The sequence below is a fragment of the Agelaius tricolor genome, unplaced genomic scaffold (genome assembly GCF_023055355.1).
Source record: "Agelaius tricolor isolate 1412-34295 unplaced genomic scaffold, bAgeTri1.0.p SCAF_59, whole genome shotgun sequence".
Classification (NCBI taxonomy): domain Eukaryota; kingdom Metazoa; phylum Chordata; class Aves; order Passeriformes; family Icteridae; genus Agelaius; species Agelaius tricolor.
Window position 1 is genome coordinate 1,851,491 of NW_027269319.1, and position 18,784 is coordinate 1,870,274.

Below are 18,784 nucleotides of genomic sequence, written 5' to 3' on the forward strand. Positions count from 1 at the left end.
GCACTGGTTTTGAAAAGACTGGTGGTCAAAAGGAGCCCCCATGACTTGAAGGAGCTTATTACTAACCTATTCTTACGCCATATGGTGAGATTAAAATAAAACAACAACTTTGCAGACTTTGTTTCTAATACTTAGCATAGCATGAAGCATGTATTATGAATATTGTTTTATGGCTAGGATCTAAAAAAATTTTAGTCATACATGGGTTCATTTGACCTCTGAAGACGAACATCTGAGAAACTGTAAGGGCTTTATGCACCAGGGAAATAATGCAATTTGTATAATCCTCAATGAAATGTTTAACAAGCTAATTAAAATGACAAATGTTATTTGGTAGGATTTGATCAAAGCAGCTGTCACCTGCAGAAGGATTTGTTCTGGAACGCTTGCCCTTTCCATTGTAATCACCCCAATCTATTTTGGACATTCTTCTTTGTGGCCACACATATATCCAGAAAAGATTATTTTCATGTGAAGAGACTTTAAAAATGGCATTTTTTTTCTGTATATAGCAACTGAAAATCAACAAAGACAACTTTCCCTTCATTGTTCTAGCAGCTCTTCACAACAAATAGGGGTTTTTTTCTCCCTTTGGAGCATATAAGCAAAGCAGATGAAATAAACAGAATCTGTCAGTGTTTTCCAATACAAGAATATAATACCATCCTGCTAGAGACTTTTAATGACCTCTGTATCCAAGCCATGATAGTTTTGATAGGCATATAATTAGATCAGTTTTAATTGCTTATCCTCAACAGAAGCATCTTTCATTTGGAAATGCACCAAATGCACCAATATGAACTATTTTCAGGGTTTGCATTGGAGTTTATCAACAATTTATCAACAATTTCAACAGTTTATCAACAATTATTTTACAAGACATCAAAACCATAAATTAGCTGAAGATTAATTTGTACATTGGAAGAGCTTCAGTTTTATAAAGTTACTCCATTGTTGTTTTGTTTTGGTTTGGTTTTTTTTCTTTTATAATAGAGACGAAGAGTTGATCATTAATCATATAAAAGCTGTGGAGGCTGCCCTGAATGAGGTAGGAATTTGAAGTGCTCCCTCTGATTTGTGTTCCAAACATGCCAAACTCTTAGAACTGTTTATTCTCAGGGGAGGAGAAAAGTTGTTGCAAAGCAACTTCCTTTCCTTAGAGTTGAAGTTTCCTCCCTCAACTTCTACCATCTTAAAAAACTATAGTGGAATAAAATGCAAGTTTGCAGTATACATACACCTTGTTCTAAATGTAGAAGTTATGACAAAATTCCCTTGCCTTCCCTCGCTGAGCACTATTTCTGGTTGTCAAGACTAATGCAACATACAAAAAATTAGCAATTGTGGTGGTTAACCCTCTACTGAATAATGAGAGATCACATACTTGGTGGCCATAAAACATTTGGCTTTGTGTCTGGTACTTTAACCTCTGAAAATTATTAATAGGAAAAGAAAATGCAGGAAGTCATAATCTGTGGTCAGAACCTTCCATGGTATTTTTTTAAAGCTCATTTTAAATTTAATAATAATCTCAAGTTTTCTCTCTGACTTGTACAAGTGTGGCCTGGTATAAGACTATTTGAAGGTCCAACAAAGCTATACATATTAATTATTTAGGAGAAAGGAATATTTTCATATTATACTATAGCTCTAATGGTAGGTGGTTTTATAACTGCTTTTAATCTACAGCAGCACAGAGCCAGAGATGTTTTCATTACCTTGGAGTGTCCATTTCCCTTACTACATCTTTAATTCCTAGCAAAATGGGAATCTCTTCTTTATTTTAGTTTCTGTATTCACCAAAACTGTTCTTAACTTTATTTTCAGATATCTTTTTCAAGTTTCTTTCCTTTAATGCTCATGGAAAGTGACAGAACCTAAACTGCGTGGTTCACCTACAGCAAACTGTGCTGATAAAAAATTTCCTTTGTGCCACCACCATCTTCATACTGGCTTCTTTCAAACTTTGGAAGTGAATGTCATGCAGCAACTGCTGTGTTCTTACAGTAATAGATACGTTGTGCCATGTCCGTGGCCTTTCTCTTTTCAGGGCAGGGTACTTTTTTTTTTTTTTTTTTTTTTTGGTAGCATCCTCTCCCAGCACTGTGAATGAGAGATTTATTTGCAATGAAAATTCAATCAGTTGTACTTTATCCATGGATGTTAGGTCCAGTGATCAAAGCAAGTCCACTCAATGGGCTCAAGGGGACACCGTTCACCCCCGCTGGTGTGTCTGAAGGAGAATTACCACTGATGCTGGGCTATTTTCCCTTTAGGTCAGAGACGAGGCTGTGGCATCAGCCATGCCACTCCCCTGCCTGAAGACCCTTTCAGAGGAAGCAATGAGAGACAGGCCAGAGGCTGCATCATTCCAGGTTAGAGTCTAAAACCAATCCTGGTTTTTTTTTTTTTTTAATTTTCTTTCCTTTTTGCATCTGAGCTGCAACAGGCAGACAGATTATGCTCTGAGCATGTGGAGAGCAAAAAGCTTCAAAAGTATTGCAGTCAACAGTTGAAAGAATTTCCATGTGTACTCTTGCACATGGTATTTCAGAGGTGATGTCAACTTTCAGTTTTGCAGTTACAGTATTAAATAACGGATGGGAAAACAAACATGGACAGAAGTATATATATTTGGAAATTAATATCCCTCTATCCCCTTCACTTTTTTTCCCATTAATATACACAAGACTAATTAAAAAAAAACCCACAAACAAAACCAAAACTAAGATCCCCACAAAAAAGCAAAACCAAACAAACAAAAAAGATGAGATTTTCAGGCTCCTTCTTGGTCAGTATCAGATTTTTTCAACCCACGGTTCTAGAATTAACTGTGGTGTTTAGAGCATTCCTCATTTAAAAGAGATTGCTATTTAGAATGTTTAAATATAGAAGCTATTTTGCTTCTGTAGGTTTAAAGACTTGCACATTTCAAAATACTGATTTTTTTAGGACAAAACAATGAGTGAAAAAAAAAGAGAAATTTACCAATAATGTGCCATATTTTCAGCTCTGAATGCAGATTCAGTGCAATGCATCCTTATTGTTTTTAAGTTTGGTCTTCTACAGAAACTATCCCTTAGTCTTTGTAGTTGTGCAGAATACATTAGTGCTAAAGCAGAATTTTTTTCCTAATGAGAGAAGAAAAGGCAGAGTGAGTACATATTTCTTTCATTGTACTTCTCTGTCTGAATTAGAGAGAGAGTAGGTAATCAAGTAAAGTGCAAGGAACTTAGACAGGGTAAGTATTGCATACAGTGTGTAAGCTTCTGCAGTAATTCCTCCCAATTGATTGTAGATTTTCTGTTCTAATGCAGAATATAATTGCAGGATCGGGGTCACAAAATCAAACAAATTCAAGAAAGGCAGATTATAATTTCTCACTGTTGCCCTCTTGCATGTATACATACATTTCAATATGACAAAGACATAAATTATGTGTGCATTATTGTGTTTCCACACTAAAATATGGAAATATGAAATATATAATGCCTTGAGATTCCCATAAAGCTTAATTAGCACAGATGAACTTTTCTGTCAAAAGGCAGAATTACAAATATTTCCCCAGTACAGTGATGATCCATTTTAGAGCTGCACAAAAGGTCCCATGGGTGGCATCTTTCCACAGGAGGCATTTGTGGCAATAACCAGCTTTAAAATCCTTATTTTCTAATTTGGTAGTGGATGCTGCTTTTTTTTTTTTTAAGTCCCATCCCAACTCCCATTCTTTTTTGACCTCACAATGATTGCAGAAGCACCTGCAGCCTGTTCCCTCTTTCTCTCCAGAAGAGAATCATAAACACAAAAAGTTGCATTTCATATTTGCACAGAGTGCTTGTGGTATAAATAACATAGTACAGTATGTGCTGGGGAGCTCGCTGGTGGGGCAGAACTGTGAAGTTCTTGTTCACCTGCAGCCTCAGGTGCACTTGGTAACTCAATACATATACAAACAGCAGCAATGGCTCACAGTCTGTGTCACTGTGAACTTCCTTTTCTCCATCCCTTTTTCTCTTTCTCCCTTTCCTCATCTCTCTTTCACCCTTTTCCCTCTCTCTCTCCTCAGCCCTCATCTCTAGTTCCTGTTTGATTCCTTTCCAAGCTCATTACTGAGGTTTTATTACAAAGTTTGCCTTTTTATAGACAGAGGTCACCTAATGGATTTTAATTTTACTCCATGCCAAACTGTATTAAGGGCAATCCTGTAATCTTGAGTGAGGTAAGCATGTAGGAATCATTTTAGGGACACTTGTCATTGAAAGCAGTGGAGTTGTTTGCAGGCACATCCTCTAGAACTGCCTTAGTTAGTCTGCGATGTGCATATTTAAATTAAAGGCCTTATAATCTTCAAGGATCCTCTTTTAGGACTAGAACCACAGAACCAAGACATTTTGGAGATTTTTTTCTCATTAAAAAAGATGTGATATGGGTTAATTTGCCACTGCTGTTTCCTAGACACCACAACAAAACAACCCGGTTGATTTTACCTGGGTTAACATCTATTCTGAAGATCAGCAATGTGAAAACTGAAAAGGAAAACTGAAAAACCTTTGTAAATCCCTGTTTGTGATACAAGGTTAATTTTTGTCTGTATCACAGGTTTACATTCAAAAGTCCAATTTCATACTATCTGAAGGGAAAAATTATAAGAAATAAAATATGATTATGCGTTGTAAAGAAGACCAATAATTTCAACGGTTAGTTGAGACTACTTGGGGTAGATATAAAGTTACCAGTACTGCCAAATCATCTGTGCTCTCTTGTCCTGCTAACTTTATCATCAATCTAAACCAATATAACAAAATTGGGACATTATTCCACTACATACATGGAAACAGCTACATCTTTCCAGTTCTAGTGCAATTGGATTATTTGTTTTCAGAGGTCTGTAGGTTTACAATGTTTCTTTTGTTACTGCAAGTTAATTTTTTTGCTGTGGAGTGGAAGGATTAGTAACTTGACTTATCTTGGAAGTGTGAACATTAGCTTGAAACTATGTGGTAATTTTTTGTGAACAAAAATTGAACCTGCAATGAGTCTTGTATTGAAATAAAATGAAAAAATTGTATCAAGAGCTCAATGCTGTATTGCATACTTGAAAACATCACAGCATCTTCTAACTAGGGTGTGGACTCATTCCCTGCTCCTCAATTACATTATTCAACATTCTAGAAGAAATACAAAATCCATTGTTAGAACTTTTTGATGTTCAAGTCCTGGGACTAAGAATCTGCCTGGCTTCCAAACTGTATTTGATTTCTCTGCTAAAAAAAAATTCTGTCTTTTGTAACAAATGTGGATGTGTGCTATTTGGCATTTAAGTGTAGCTTGCCTGGCACTAATGATTCCTTTTATTTAAAGAACATGTTTGGACATCTTAGGGATCTCTACTCACTGGCAGCTGCCAGAATTGAAGCATTAAGAACAGGAAGACAATCTTCACAGGCTCACTTTGAATCCGAAGCAGCTTTGGTGCCTCTTACTCCTGCTACTGATGGTAAGTGTGCTTTGCAAGCAATTACAGTCACTTGGATGTGGGTTCCCAGCCAGCATCTCCCTTCATGCTGCACAGCTTCTGTAGGCAAATACAACACCACTTAATTGTAAACATATTGAAGCAATAAAATTAGTGCAAACAGAAATGTTCAGAGACATATATCAGAAGAGAAAGAAGGTGATGAAAGTTAACACAGAACTTAAAATTAGTGCTGTATTTTTTTCTATTGGTCATTATTTGATTAGGGTTTTTTTTGTTGTAGTTTGAATGTTGCTTGGTTGGTTGGATTTCTTTTGGTTTTGGGGAGTGGTGGTGGTGGGTGGGTATGTGTTTGGTTTTTGAGTTGTTTTTTGTTTTTTTTTTTAATATTATTATCCTTCCTCCTTTCCTGGGACTTTCCTTTCCTGGAACTTTGCTTGCCTTCCTTTTCCTTTCCTTGCCTTGAAATTTCCTTTCCTTGAAACTTCCTTGAAATATCTTTTCCTTTCCCTGAAATTTTCTGTCTTTTCCTTGAAATTTCCTTGCCTTGCCTTGAAATTTCCTTGCAATTCCATTCCTTTCCTTTCTTTGAAATATCCTTTCATTTCCTTGCCTTGAAATTTCCTTTCCTTTCCTTGAAATTTCCTTTCCTTTCCCTAAAATTTCCTTGAAATAGCCTTTCCTTGAAATTTCCTTTCCTTTTCTTGAGATTTCCTTTCCTTGAAACTTCCTTGAAATTTCCTTTCCTTTCCCTAAAATTTCTCTGAAATTTCCTTTCCTTTCCTTGAAATTTATTTCCTTTCCTTTTTTTAAAATATCCTTTCATTTCCTTGCCTTGAAATTTCCTTTCCTTGCCTTGAAATCTGCTTGCAATTTCCTTGTCTTGAAATTTCTTTTCCTTGAAACTTCCTTGAAATTTCCTTTCCTTTCCCTAAAATTTCTCTGAAATTTCCTTTCCTTTCCTTGAAATTTAATTTCCTTTCCTTTTTTTAAAATATCCTTTCATTTCCTTGCCTTGAAATTTCCTTTCCTTGCCTTGAAATCTGCTTGCAATTTCCTTGTCTTGAAATTTCTTTTCCTTGAAACTTCCTTGAAATTTCCTTGAAATATCCTTTCCTTCAATTTCCTTTCCCTAAAATTTCCTTGAAATTTCCTTTCCTTTCCTTGACATTTCCTTGAAATTTCCTTTCCTGTCCTTGAAATTTCCTTTCCCTGAAATTTCCTTTCTTAAAATTTCCTTTCCTTTCCTTGAAATATCCTTCCCTTGAAATTTCCTTGACATTTCCTTTCCTTGACATTTCATTTCCTTTCCTTGACATTTCATTTCCTTTCCTTGAAATTTCCTTTCCTTGAAATTTCTTTTCCTTGAAATTCCCTTTCCCTTCCTTGAAATTTCCTTTCCCTTTCCTTTCCTTTCCTTGCAATTTCCTTTCCTTTCCTTCATAGACTTTTCCCTTTCTTTTTGTTAGAAGCCATTAACATTTTGTAACAGCCTTTCCTTGCAAACACAACCATCCCAGTATTGTGCATTTCCTTGCTTATTACAATTTACTTTCTCCAAACAGAATCTTCACACTGCCACATTGACTCTGAAGCAGTTCACCACCTCCACCTCCTCCTCCACCTCCTCTGCCTCCTCCTGCTCCTGCTTCTGCTCCTCCACCTCCTCCTCCACCTCCTCCTTCTGTTGCTGTTCCTGCTGCTGCTCCTGTTCCTGTGGGTAAGTGTGCTTTGTGCCTTTCAAGCAATTAAAGTCACTTGAATGTGGGTTCCCAGACAGCATCTCCCTTCATGCTGCACAGCTTCTCTGGGCAAACAATACTTAAATATAAACATAAGGGAGTATTAAAACTAGTGCTAAGAGAAATGTTCTGAGACTGTTTTCAGAAGAGAAAGGAGATGGTGGAAGCTAACACATGGATTAGTGGTTTTTATTATTGGCTCCTATTTCCTTGTGGGGTTTTTTGGTTTTAGTTTGGGTTTGGATGCTTGGTTGATTGGAATTTTTTGGTTTTGGGGAGGGGTTGAGGTGTGTGGGTGGGTATTTGATTTTTGATTTTTTTCTTTTTTTACTTCTTTTAATTGCTTGCTTGCTTTCTTTTTAACCAAAGGCTTTTCCCTGTCTTTCTGTTTTAAACCATTAACATTTTGTAATCACCTTTCCTTGTAACCATAACTATTTCCATTCTGTGCATTTCCTTGCTTATTAAAACTTACTTTTACTAAACAGATCTTCTTCAGCCTCACATTTCACCCCAAGCATCTGGTAGAGCTGCTGCTCCTATTCCTGCTCCTGCTGGTAAGTGTGCTTTGCAAGCAATGACAGGATGTGGGTTCCCAGCCAGCATCTCCCTTCATGCTGCACAGCTGCTGTAGGCAAACGCAACAACACTTAATTGTAAATGCACAAAACACTGAATTGTAAATGTAGCATTCCATAATGTAGCATTAAAACTAGCACAAACAGAAATGTTCAGAGACGTTTTTCAGAAGAGGAAGGGGATGGTGATAGCTAAGACAGGGATTAAATTTTTTGTAATTTTTAGTAGTTTTTTTTTTTTTTCCTAGTGGTCCCCATTTGCTTGGTTATTTTTATTTTTGTTTGTGTTTGGTTGCTTGGTTGTTTGGATTTTTTTGGTTTGGGGGAGTGTTGGTGGCAGGTGGATGGGTATTTGGTTTTTCATTTTTTTCTTTCATTACTATTTTAAATTTTTAAAGGCTTTTTCCTTTCTTTCTGTTTTAAACCATTAATGTTTTTGTAATAGCCTTTCCTTGCAACCACAACCATTGCAGTTCTTTGCATTTCCTTGCTTTTTAAACTTTGCTTTCTCTAAGTTGTAGAAATTTGTCAGACTGGGCTTTTTTCTTGTCACCCTCTGTCTTGCATTTTTTTTCTTGGAAATAGTGTAGGACAGAATTCAGTAAATGTGGACCTCAAATAATTGTAACTTTTTCTTAGTACTGTTAGTAGTGAATGGTTTATTTGCTTTGAAACATGTGAATGTTCTCACAGTGATAGTAAGTAAAGTAAAATCTGATAGTGTCATGGGTTTGACATTGGCTAAAAGCCAATGCACCTACAGTGCATTAAAAGCCAGTGCACCTACAAAAAATCCTTTACTTATTCTCCTCTGCCACAGTTGAGTAGAGGAAGGGGAAAGAACAATTAAAAAGCTCATGGGCTGAGTTAAGGATTAGAAGTAAAAGACTTTAAAGGCAAAACAGGCTCAAAACTTTAAAATAGATAAAGAAAAATTTATTAATGAAATTTAAAAAGAATCATGAGATTTAAAACCCTTCCATAGCCCTTCTTTCCTTCCGACCAACAACAGAGGGAGACAAAACATGGGGCTTTTAGTCAGTTTGTCACTTCTAAAAGTCTTTCTTCAGTCTGCTTAGGGAGAGGTGTTTTTTTGCTATGCCATGGAGTCTCTTCCACAGGAGACAGTTCTCTGTGAACTTTTCCAATGTGGTTCTAATTTTCACGAGTAGCAGCCCCACCCAAGTTTGCTGCAACATGAGTCACTCCCAAGGGCAAAGAAGTCTTCCCACAACTGTTTTTTCATGGGCCATTTGGTTCATGGGGTTTTGTTTCAAGGATAAGCTGTTCTAGTATGAAAGCAAAGGTGTTTTTCTTCTATCTCTGGAAGCAAGGCTTCTCTCTCTCTTTCAAGTCTTTCACTTGATCACAGCTTCTCAGCATCCACACGTTCCAGGATGACCACCTTTTTCTCACAGGCTGCAGGTGATTTCTGTATTCCCCCACGCACTTAATGAATTGCAAGGAAATAGATTGTTGTGTTATAGTCCTCACCACAGCTTGCAGGAGAATTTCAGCTTTGAGGCCCAGAGCACCTCCTCCTCCCCCTCCCTCTTCTGCACCAACCTTAGTGTCGCCATGTTGTTCTCCTCGCATGTCTTCCCCTTTTCTTTTTCTCTGACTCAGGAGAGAATTAGTGTTCGTAAGTTCATTTGTTCTCAAGTTCTATCAATTGAAAAGTTTTATAGACCTCTGCAGCGTTGAAAGGTTGATCCCATGCAGGCTTCACCCTGGGCAATTGCTCGCCATGCCCCTCACACTGATCACACGGCTCCCGCCGGCGCCATGCAGGACGCGCCAGCTGCCAGCTCCACTCAGTGCCTCTCCTCATGTGGCGCACCAAAAAGGGGAAAAAAAATCCACTGCCACTACTTCTGGCTCTTTGTTGGCAGCATGGCTGGCTAAAAGCGGCTAAGCAAAGCAAATAAAGCTCATTGTGAGCCACACCGAGACAGCCGCACCACATGGCGCCAGCCTGGCTGTGCCCATCTTGGCTGCGCCGTCCTGGCCACATGGCCAGCCCTGGAGCAGGAAGACCCTGGCACCTACCCACCTCTCCGAGGAAGAAAAAGAGAGTTCCCAAGGTTTTGTCTTTCATAAATAAATTACCATAGAGGCATTACAAGCTTTTGTAATTGACTTAGCAGTGTGCCTGTTCTCAGAGGGAGACAGCAATTGGTTTTGCTTGGCATGGAGGAAGCTTTTAGCACCTCCTCACAGAAATACCACTTTTATGGCTGGCTTCTTCCCTCCTGACCAAAAATAAACCCATGCAAAACCAACATATGCCACAAAAGAGAATTTTCCAGCTACTGAGATGATGGCAGACATGAAAGAATGGAGATATCAGTACAGGCAAAACAGAAAAGCATACTGACAGTGTTTACTTATCTGGAAGTGTCTATAATACACCAAGCAGTGATGTCTCCCAGAAACTAATTTTTTACAGGAGTAGTAGCAATTCTTACCTGATTTTAATCAACTGAGCATCACTTGCCAACATTACTACATAGCCAAGGAATGCACATATCCCAGTACAAATGCTCTCCTTGTCATGTGTCTTTGCTTACACAAGTAATAGTTGTAACTAAATATTACAAATCATGCAGTTTAAAATAATAACAATATGAAACTTATATTATAAATCACATTATGTAACTTAGGACAAAGTTTACAAAAACACGTTAGTTCAACCCCACACATGCTATTTGGTAAAGAAAGTGCCTTTTCTATGCAAAAATTGTTTGATACTCAGTATTCTAGTTATGTGAACTTTTAACTTGTCAGACTGTTGTAACATACTTGAATATTAGAGTAATTTAATTAAAATGTTGCCTGCAACAATATGCTTGACTAATATTTGAAGAGCATTAAGTGTTGATTTCAATTAATAGTGAAATATATCCAAAAACAAATAAATCCCTTCTGTGGCCAACAGGGCAAGTGTTCCCCAATAACAGTGACAGGGAGACTGTAGAATAAGTTTGTTTACTTGATTAAAAAACACAGCCTTGGAATTATAATGATGAGGGATAAAAGATCTCTGTAAGTATTGTGTAGCACTTCAAATAAAGTGCCATTGTTTTCCAACCCTTCTGAGGGCAGGATACTTGTGCTAATGTCCTTTGTCTATTAAAGATTAGTGTCTATAATCAGGTGCCATGTGTTTCAAATAAGCACTTAAGAAGCAAACAGTTATAAGTACTTCACATACATACCCTTGTGAGAGGTATTTAACAGGAAACGTAGATTTGCTCTTGATTTGTTTTTCTATTTTTTTTATTCCAGCACACAGGGGAGAGCTTAGACTCAGAACCTATACTGTTTCTGGAACCGACACAACATCCACTGTGGCACCAGACAGAACTGTGCCTGTACCCTCCAGTGTGGTACCACGCAGAACGCGCACTCTGTATACCACCGACACATCATCCAGTGTGGCACCAGACAGATCAGGTGTTGGATCATCAGTGGACATACCCTCCCACAGGATATCCAACAGAAGTTACAGTTTGTCTGCAAGCAACATACCCTCCATTGTGACACCAGACAGAACAGGTTTTGAATCATCAATGGACATGTCCCCCCATGGGGTATGTGACAAAATGTACATTCTGTCTCCAACCGACACATTCTCCATTGTGACACCAGAGAAAAAAGGTTTTGGATCATCAATGGACGTGTGCCCCCCATGGGATATCCAACAGAATGTACACTCTGTCTCCAATCGACACATTCTCCAGTGTGACACCAAGCAGAACAGGTTTTGGATCATCAGTGGGCATATCCTCCCATGAGATATCTGACAGAACGTACCCTGGGTCTGCAACCAACACACTCTCCAGTGTGACACCAGACAGAACAGGTTTTGGATCATCAATGGACATATCCTCCCATGAGATATCCGACAGAAGTGACAGTTTGTCTGCAAGCAGCATACCCTCCAGTGTGACATCAGACTGTCCAATATGTCCACTGATGACCCAAAACCTAAGTACAAGTTTTGGATCATCAATGGACATATCCTCCCATGCGATATCTGACAGAAGTGACAGTTTGTCTGCAAGCAACATACCCTCCAGTGGGACACCAAGCAGAGCAAGCATTGGGTCATCAAGGGACACATTCACCAACCTGACACCAACCAGAAACAGTACTGGGTCATCAATGGGTGCATCCTCCCATATGACAGGGAGCAGAACTGGTACTGGGTCTTCAGTCAACAAAACCACACAGAACTAGTTCTTTGCCTTCAGTCAAGTCTTTCAGCCTGAAGGTCTTACCCAGCACCAGAAGAAATCAGGGAATTTAATTATTGGATGTGATAGTTTTCTTGAGCAGTATCCTAGCTTCTCTTCAGAAGAAAAAAAAATCCAGCAATGTAAAAAGACCTAATTAAAGTACAATTTAAAAAGGAGTAATTAAAGTACCAACCTTTGTATTATAGTTAAGTGTATGTAGTTTTTGGTTGTGACAGCTATAGGTGGCCTAAAGCTGCACAGATGATGTGGCATAACAAGACAGCAACTCAACCAGCCTAATCCATTGGATAGTAGAAGCAAACAAGTCCCCGGGTGTGTTACTGAGAGGCTGGATTCAAGTTCAAACAGGGGACTTCAGCCAACCCGTTTGAACCATGAATGCACCCATATCATTGGCCAGTGAGCTGGTGGAGCTAAGACCCTTGTCCAATCAGCTAGGTAAGAGTGGGAAATTTGAAGCCCCTATAAAAGAGGGTGCCTTTTGTTGGTTTTCCCAGCTTTTACAGAGATGGGCAACTGGAAGGCATTTAAAAAGATTTGATTCCATTATCAGTCTCGATGAATAGTGAGACACAAGAGATGTAAAACTCAATGCCATTCCAGCAGAAGCCAACCTATTTCCTGGTTACAATACCTTATAAATGTTTTTCAACCTATTAGCTTTTGCCACACAATGCTGCTATTAACTCTAACACAAATCACCTCGATTTTTCCCCACATGGTCCTGCTACAATGCATCTTTCACAGTTCTAATTCTCTAAAATATCTAGTCTTTTTGCAGGGCCATATTTTGAAACTTGTTGAAACGTGTTTCTAGTTCAGTCTCTCTCTCTCTCCACAATGTCATCTCTATTCCATGGCCTTCCTAAGTCAGCACACCTTACCTCAGTGTTTGCATACAGGTGTACAAGACTGTGAGCTTTCTGTCAGGCTGTGAGAATTCTTCACAAATCCATTTCCCACAGCCATTCAATAAGCATTGGCTGTTGCTGCATGGACTCAGTGTGTGTGTATGTCACATTCCTGTCTCTACCATCAGCGACTTTTGTCTGTAATTTCATATTTTTATGAAAATATGCATTCATATCTTCACATTTCTGTGTTTCCAATTATTTGTATACCAAAGCACTTATTTTTTTAATTCTTACTTATTGCAGTGGTTAATTTTTATGTAGTATATTTTAAAATGTTATAAATAAACACCTTTTGGGTAGTTTTCCTCATTCTTAAAAAAAAAATCCATAAGCCATTTTAGTCTCTGTCTCCCAAAGTTGTTTCATACCTCTCTATTTTAAACCAGGACTACAGTACTTTAATAGGATTGAGAGAGGTCCATGAAATGCACAGCAGTGATTCCTCTTGTGGAACGTCATAGCCCTGCCATGAGGCTCTTTTTTTATTGGTGTTTTTTGTTTGTTTGTTTGTTTTGTTTTTCTTTCCTCCTCATCAGTTTAACTGCAGCCACACATTGAGTTGCAAACTTAAGCCAGATGAACAGAATAAAAACGATGTGATGGGCCTTTGGGAGCACCCTGGCTGATCTTTCTGTTTTTTCCATTGAGCAAGGCTCTGATCCAAGCAAAGAGATTGCACTTAGTGCTACAGAACCATTTGGCAGGAACTCCATTGATTTCTAGGAACAGCTGGAGGCCTGTGTCTCCCCAGAATGTTTTGGTTGTCCCAGGCTTTGTTGGGTTTTGGCTGCAAATACCATTGCCTTTGCTTTCTGATCTAGAAGTACCATGGCTGGGCAAAAACTGCCCATGGGCCATATTTCAAAGGCAGTTTGGTTTGGAGTTTGTAAATCAAGGATACCTTTATCCAATTCCAAACCACATGAAAAAAAATCATAAAAGAGAAGTTCCCATCCTTAACAAACAACTGACAATTCAGAAAGGAATGTAGAGCTTATTTACGGAATGAAAAGGAAAGGAATCTTCCAATGGAGTTGTGGTTTACAGAGTTTTTATTCTGACTCCCACTCACAGCTGGCACTGGAGAAAGCCATGTCCCTGGAATTGTCAGTGTCTTCTGTCTGCCATGAATTGTTTTGCTGCAACAGAGGCATCATGGTGGAGAGAGGCTTAGCTGATGTTAGGAACAGGAGCTGCCCCAAGGAGAAAAAAATAAACAAATTTTTACTTCCCAAATCCATCTCCGCACAGGCTCAAGCAGGATTCCTCTGGTTCCCAGAAATACACAGAAATAGGGCTGAGAAGGCCATCTGGACATACGTGTTCATGCCCAAGACCTTGCTGATGCCATTTGGGTTTTGCCTGTTTTTCTGTGTTTTCTATATTCTTTGCATATATGTTTGTAGCTCTGTATCCTACTGTATTAGTCACCAGTTTTCCTAATACTTTTCCAAGTCCTTTCCCTAAGCAGAAAGACAAAACAAATTCCAGAGCTCCAAGCGCTGGGGGGTCCAAGGCCCCAGTGCCATCTTGGTTCTTCCTGGCACACAAGAACAACTCTTTGAGATGCATTTTAATGGACAAAGTACAGCCAGTGCCAAGAGGGGAGACTCCAGAGAAGGAACTTGACCTGGGGGGGAATTGCGTCACCACTTGTTGTCCTAATTAGTGCTTTTTATCAATTACGCTAATTTCCTAAAACCTACAAATATGTACTCATTTCTGGAGGGAGTGGGCTTTTGTGGACATCTTCCATAACTGCCCCTGAAAACTTCCAAATAAAGATCCATTTTTATATTATCTCCTTACTAAAATTATCTCTACTTTCATTTCCAGGTTGGGAAAAAGGCAACATTGCCATCACAGGCAAACGTGGCTCATAATCTCACTAATCCGTTCATCAAGGTATCTTCAGTTTGCTGCTAGCTCTTTGGGAATGCTGCTTGCTGTCCAAGAATTTTGTTCTTTTCAGGAAACTCAAGATACTTGCTTAAGTTCCCCTTTTCTACAGATGTGGGCTATTGTTGAAAAAAATGAGTGGCACAAACCATTGCTTAGGCAACTTCAACAAATCTAACGTTGATCCCAGTAGGTCTTAGGCCCTTGTTCTGTCAATTGACAGGGGTATTTTAAAGGACACAGACACCAATGGAAAGAAAGATCATATTTTACTAGGAATATTAAGGCAACAGAAAAGTGAAACAATACATTCAATAAAACTGTGTGCTTGACTTTAGTGACAAGCAAAAACAAGCAAGGTAATCTCATTACTATATGAGAGACAGGACAGTGATTGAGAAAGATCCATCACCAATGGCCTGAACGCTTTACCAATGTCCAGAGTCCAGTTGCTGTGGAGCCCCATTTCATAGAGAGGAGCTGGAGAAATCTTCCCAGCAGCTGGGAAAATCCTCACCTGTAGCTGAGGTATCCAAATTCACCCTAAAAGTGGGTCCAGCTTTTATAGGCCCAAATCACCAAGCCAAAGTGACTTGATTACATCTTTAGCATAGAAATACGTGGATCTGATGGCACACTTCCTGACCAGCAGAGGCAGGGGCTTGGCCAGAGCCCAGGCCTTGTCTGGAGGTTTCCCTTAAATACCCTATGAACAAGCCTCTATTCATATCAGTTGGGAAGATTTCTTAAAATTATACATTTCTTGCAGATATTTACACAAGGTTATGTGTAAGTTTCTGAAGCACTTGTTTGGTGTTAAACGGCTAGCATAAACAATAATGATGGTGTTAGTCCCATAACGCCCAGGGTTCATCTTATAAGTCAACTTTGGCTGAGGCCTGCTGCTCAGACCTAACTACCTCAGCCCTCTTACTGTGTTCACTTTCCCAAGCAAAAGTCGTATTTGTTTAAAGTTAAATTGTAATAAGCAGTATTTAATGATATTCAATTTGTGCTACAGTAATTTCAGTTTTATTAATTTTTTTTTTAAATCAAAATGTATTAAATTTAGAATGCTAAGCAACAAAATCAGGCCTAGATTTTTTATACTGTGACTATTTGAAAAGATTAAAAGGTTAATGTGAGGCGCATACTCAGGCAAGAATCAGATACATTGTAAGCAACACAGAAGCTAGCAATAATTAGCCAGAAGCTAAAGACACAGGATGAAATGTGGCAAGAAATACAGAACAGAACTTGCAAAAATGAAGGACAGAGCTTGCTAAAAACAGTGAGGAAATCACTGAAACAGCAAACAAGAGACTGCACATGCCTAGAGGAGAAATGTGAAAAGGGCACGGCGATGAAGACCTCCAGCCTTCATCAGGAGACCACCGAGGAAGATGGGGAGCCTTCCTCAGAGGGTCCGCAGCAGTGCACTGCGCCTGTGCCTCGTGCATGCTAATGAAAATAGTGAGTTTTAAGAAACAGTTTGCATAACCACACCTTTTCTAAGGAAAACTATTAATCTGCATAACCCTTTCTGTGTTTGCCTTTATTTTAAAAAAGGGCCAAGTCTCTGATATCTTGGTTAGAAAACAATTAAATTGAGAGTACAGAAGCAGTTTAAACTGATTTTCTCTTTAAATTGTTTCTATAAGACTAGCATAAATCATGTTCAGATTGAAGCAGTGATGAAGAGAGATCATTCGTTTGTGAGCAATTGTCCAAACTTTGCAGCAGAACTGCAACTTACACTGTTCCATCTTGTCCTGGTTTTAGGGCAAATTTGGGAGAAAACCTTCAGAAGTGGCCCCCCTAAAAAGACAACCCACACAGCCCCTCTCCCCAACTGGTTTGGGAAGGATTTCCTCGGAGAGAAGTGGAAAGAACCTGTTTATTTAACAGGCAAAGCACTCCCCAGCACACAAAATGAACAATACCGGATGACAAAACTGATTTGCTGCTCTGAAGAGATGACAAATTCAGAAAGTCTCCCCGGTGGCTGGTCGCTCTGTTATCAGTCCCTCTGGCGCTGGAAAGGCTGCAGAGTAGCCCCGGCAAGCTGCAGAGTACGATGTTTCCTCGGTGTTTCCCAGGGTCCCGGTCTGGAGCAGGTTCAAACGGTTCCAAGAAAAGGGAAAGAAAAACAGTCCAGGGAAAACTCGGACTGCCTCAGCCAGCTAAAGTAACTAACTAACTAACTAACTAACTAACTAACTAACTAACTAACTAACTAACGTATGAAAAAGCAAAAGGAGCACGGTGTTCTGCCCCGTCCATGTTCAGACAACAACAGTGGAGTTCTGTGTTCCAGCAGACTGTGGAGGAGTGAGTGAGGCTGATAACAAAACTCTGTGTTTCTTCTCCCACTTTGCTCCCAGAGCCAGTCTTGAAGGCACAGAATGTAATATCCAGCATAAACAGAACAGACAGCTGGGGACACAAGCATCATAACGTCACCCTAGGACAGTGATACAGGTACAGAAAGTGGTGGAGGTCCTCTGGCACTGTGCATTTATAGAGCAGGTCCCTTCCCACGCAGGTCAGTCAGGAAGAAGCTTCTGTTTTGTCCAAGGGAAACTGATAACCAAACACTGTGTCATCAGTCTCTTTTGGAAAGAAGGAAAACTGGATGATTTACAAACAAGCTGCTGAGCCTGAATGGAGCCTGAGCAGTGGAGGACAGAGTGGACACAATAGATAAAGTCCTCACTGAAGAAATAATTGCTCCTGTTTCTCTGGTGCCAGCTGTAACAGTGCTCCACTGTCAGAAACTCTTGGGAGAAAAGGATCATTAGGGATAATTTTCTTCCTCTCTCTTTTTCATTTCAATTTTCTTTTATTATTTTATTATTTATATTTTTATTTAATTTTTTATTACCCCTTTTCCATTTCCATTCTTGCTTCCTCCAACAACTTGTTCCAGCAACAGCCAAGGTCACATCCACTGAGTCTAAGTTTGTGCATCCACTGAATTTGGATGGTTCTCCCTTCAGTGCTTTGTTCTCCCCTGTGAGACAGAGTGGAAATTTCCCAGAGTAGAAATCCATTTTGATTTAGGTGAAATGTACATCTTTGAGTTAAGTCTGTAGCTTGAAAACGTAGCTGCTTAGTCTGACTGCCTGTTCTCGTAAAAAACCTATGCTCAGAGGAACTGCTGCAGCCGAAGGACAGAGATAAGGGGGGCAGACAGAGAGACTGTTGCAAGAGAGGGCAGCCTGACCCAGGAGTTCTTTCTGATAAAGAAGAATTAGCATCAAATGCCATGTGAAAACAGTAGAATGAATATGTATGAACCTCTTGTGAAATTGCATGCATATGTATTTGAGAGGGGGATAAAAAAGGATCTGGAGTTCCCAGAGGTACAGCATGTATTTTGAGGGGAGTGGTCCCCACATGCGTCCAGTGCTGTAATAAACACACCGGCTTTACAACTTTCATAAAAGTTGTGAAGTTTGTTTGCTTCCACAAATCTTTTTGGCGAGCCAGGCAGGAGACTGTCTCTGTTCTCGCAGGGGCAGAGGGAAGACAGACCTCCTGAGGCGTGCCCCAGGATTTTCCTGGACGACTTCCGCCTGTCTCAGCTTGCCTCCTGCGGAGACAGACAAGAACCTGCTGGTGTGCAGAGATAAACACGGTATGTCTTGAGGAGCCCTGGGGGAGAGAGAGATAGGACGGCTGAATGAGTCACTCAAAGACGTCTGAGTGCTCAGCCTCATTCCTGTGCCAGCAGGCAGACCAGTCGATGGGGCAGCTGGACTAGAAACGGGGGTTCACTGTTCAATAGAGCGACCACTGGCCACTCTGGGGGTGAGTCAAGTGAACCTGTGTGTGTGTTTGTGGTGTCCGGACATTGTATGGTAAATGCATTGTGTGGTTAATGTTAGTGTCTTTGTAATTGTGCGAGTGT

The 18,784-nt window shown here is 39.6% G+C and overlaps 1 pseudogene; it reads left to right on the forward strand.

Annotated features, from left to right (window-relative positions):
- The window catches only part of LOC139605102 (coiled-coil domain-containing protein 171-like), a 202,883-nt pseudogene that overhangs the window by 39,391 nt on the left and 144,708 nt on the right, over window positions 1-18,784 (forward strand).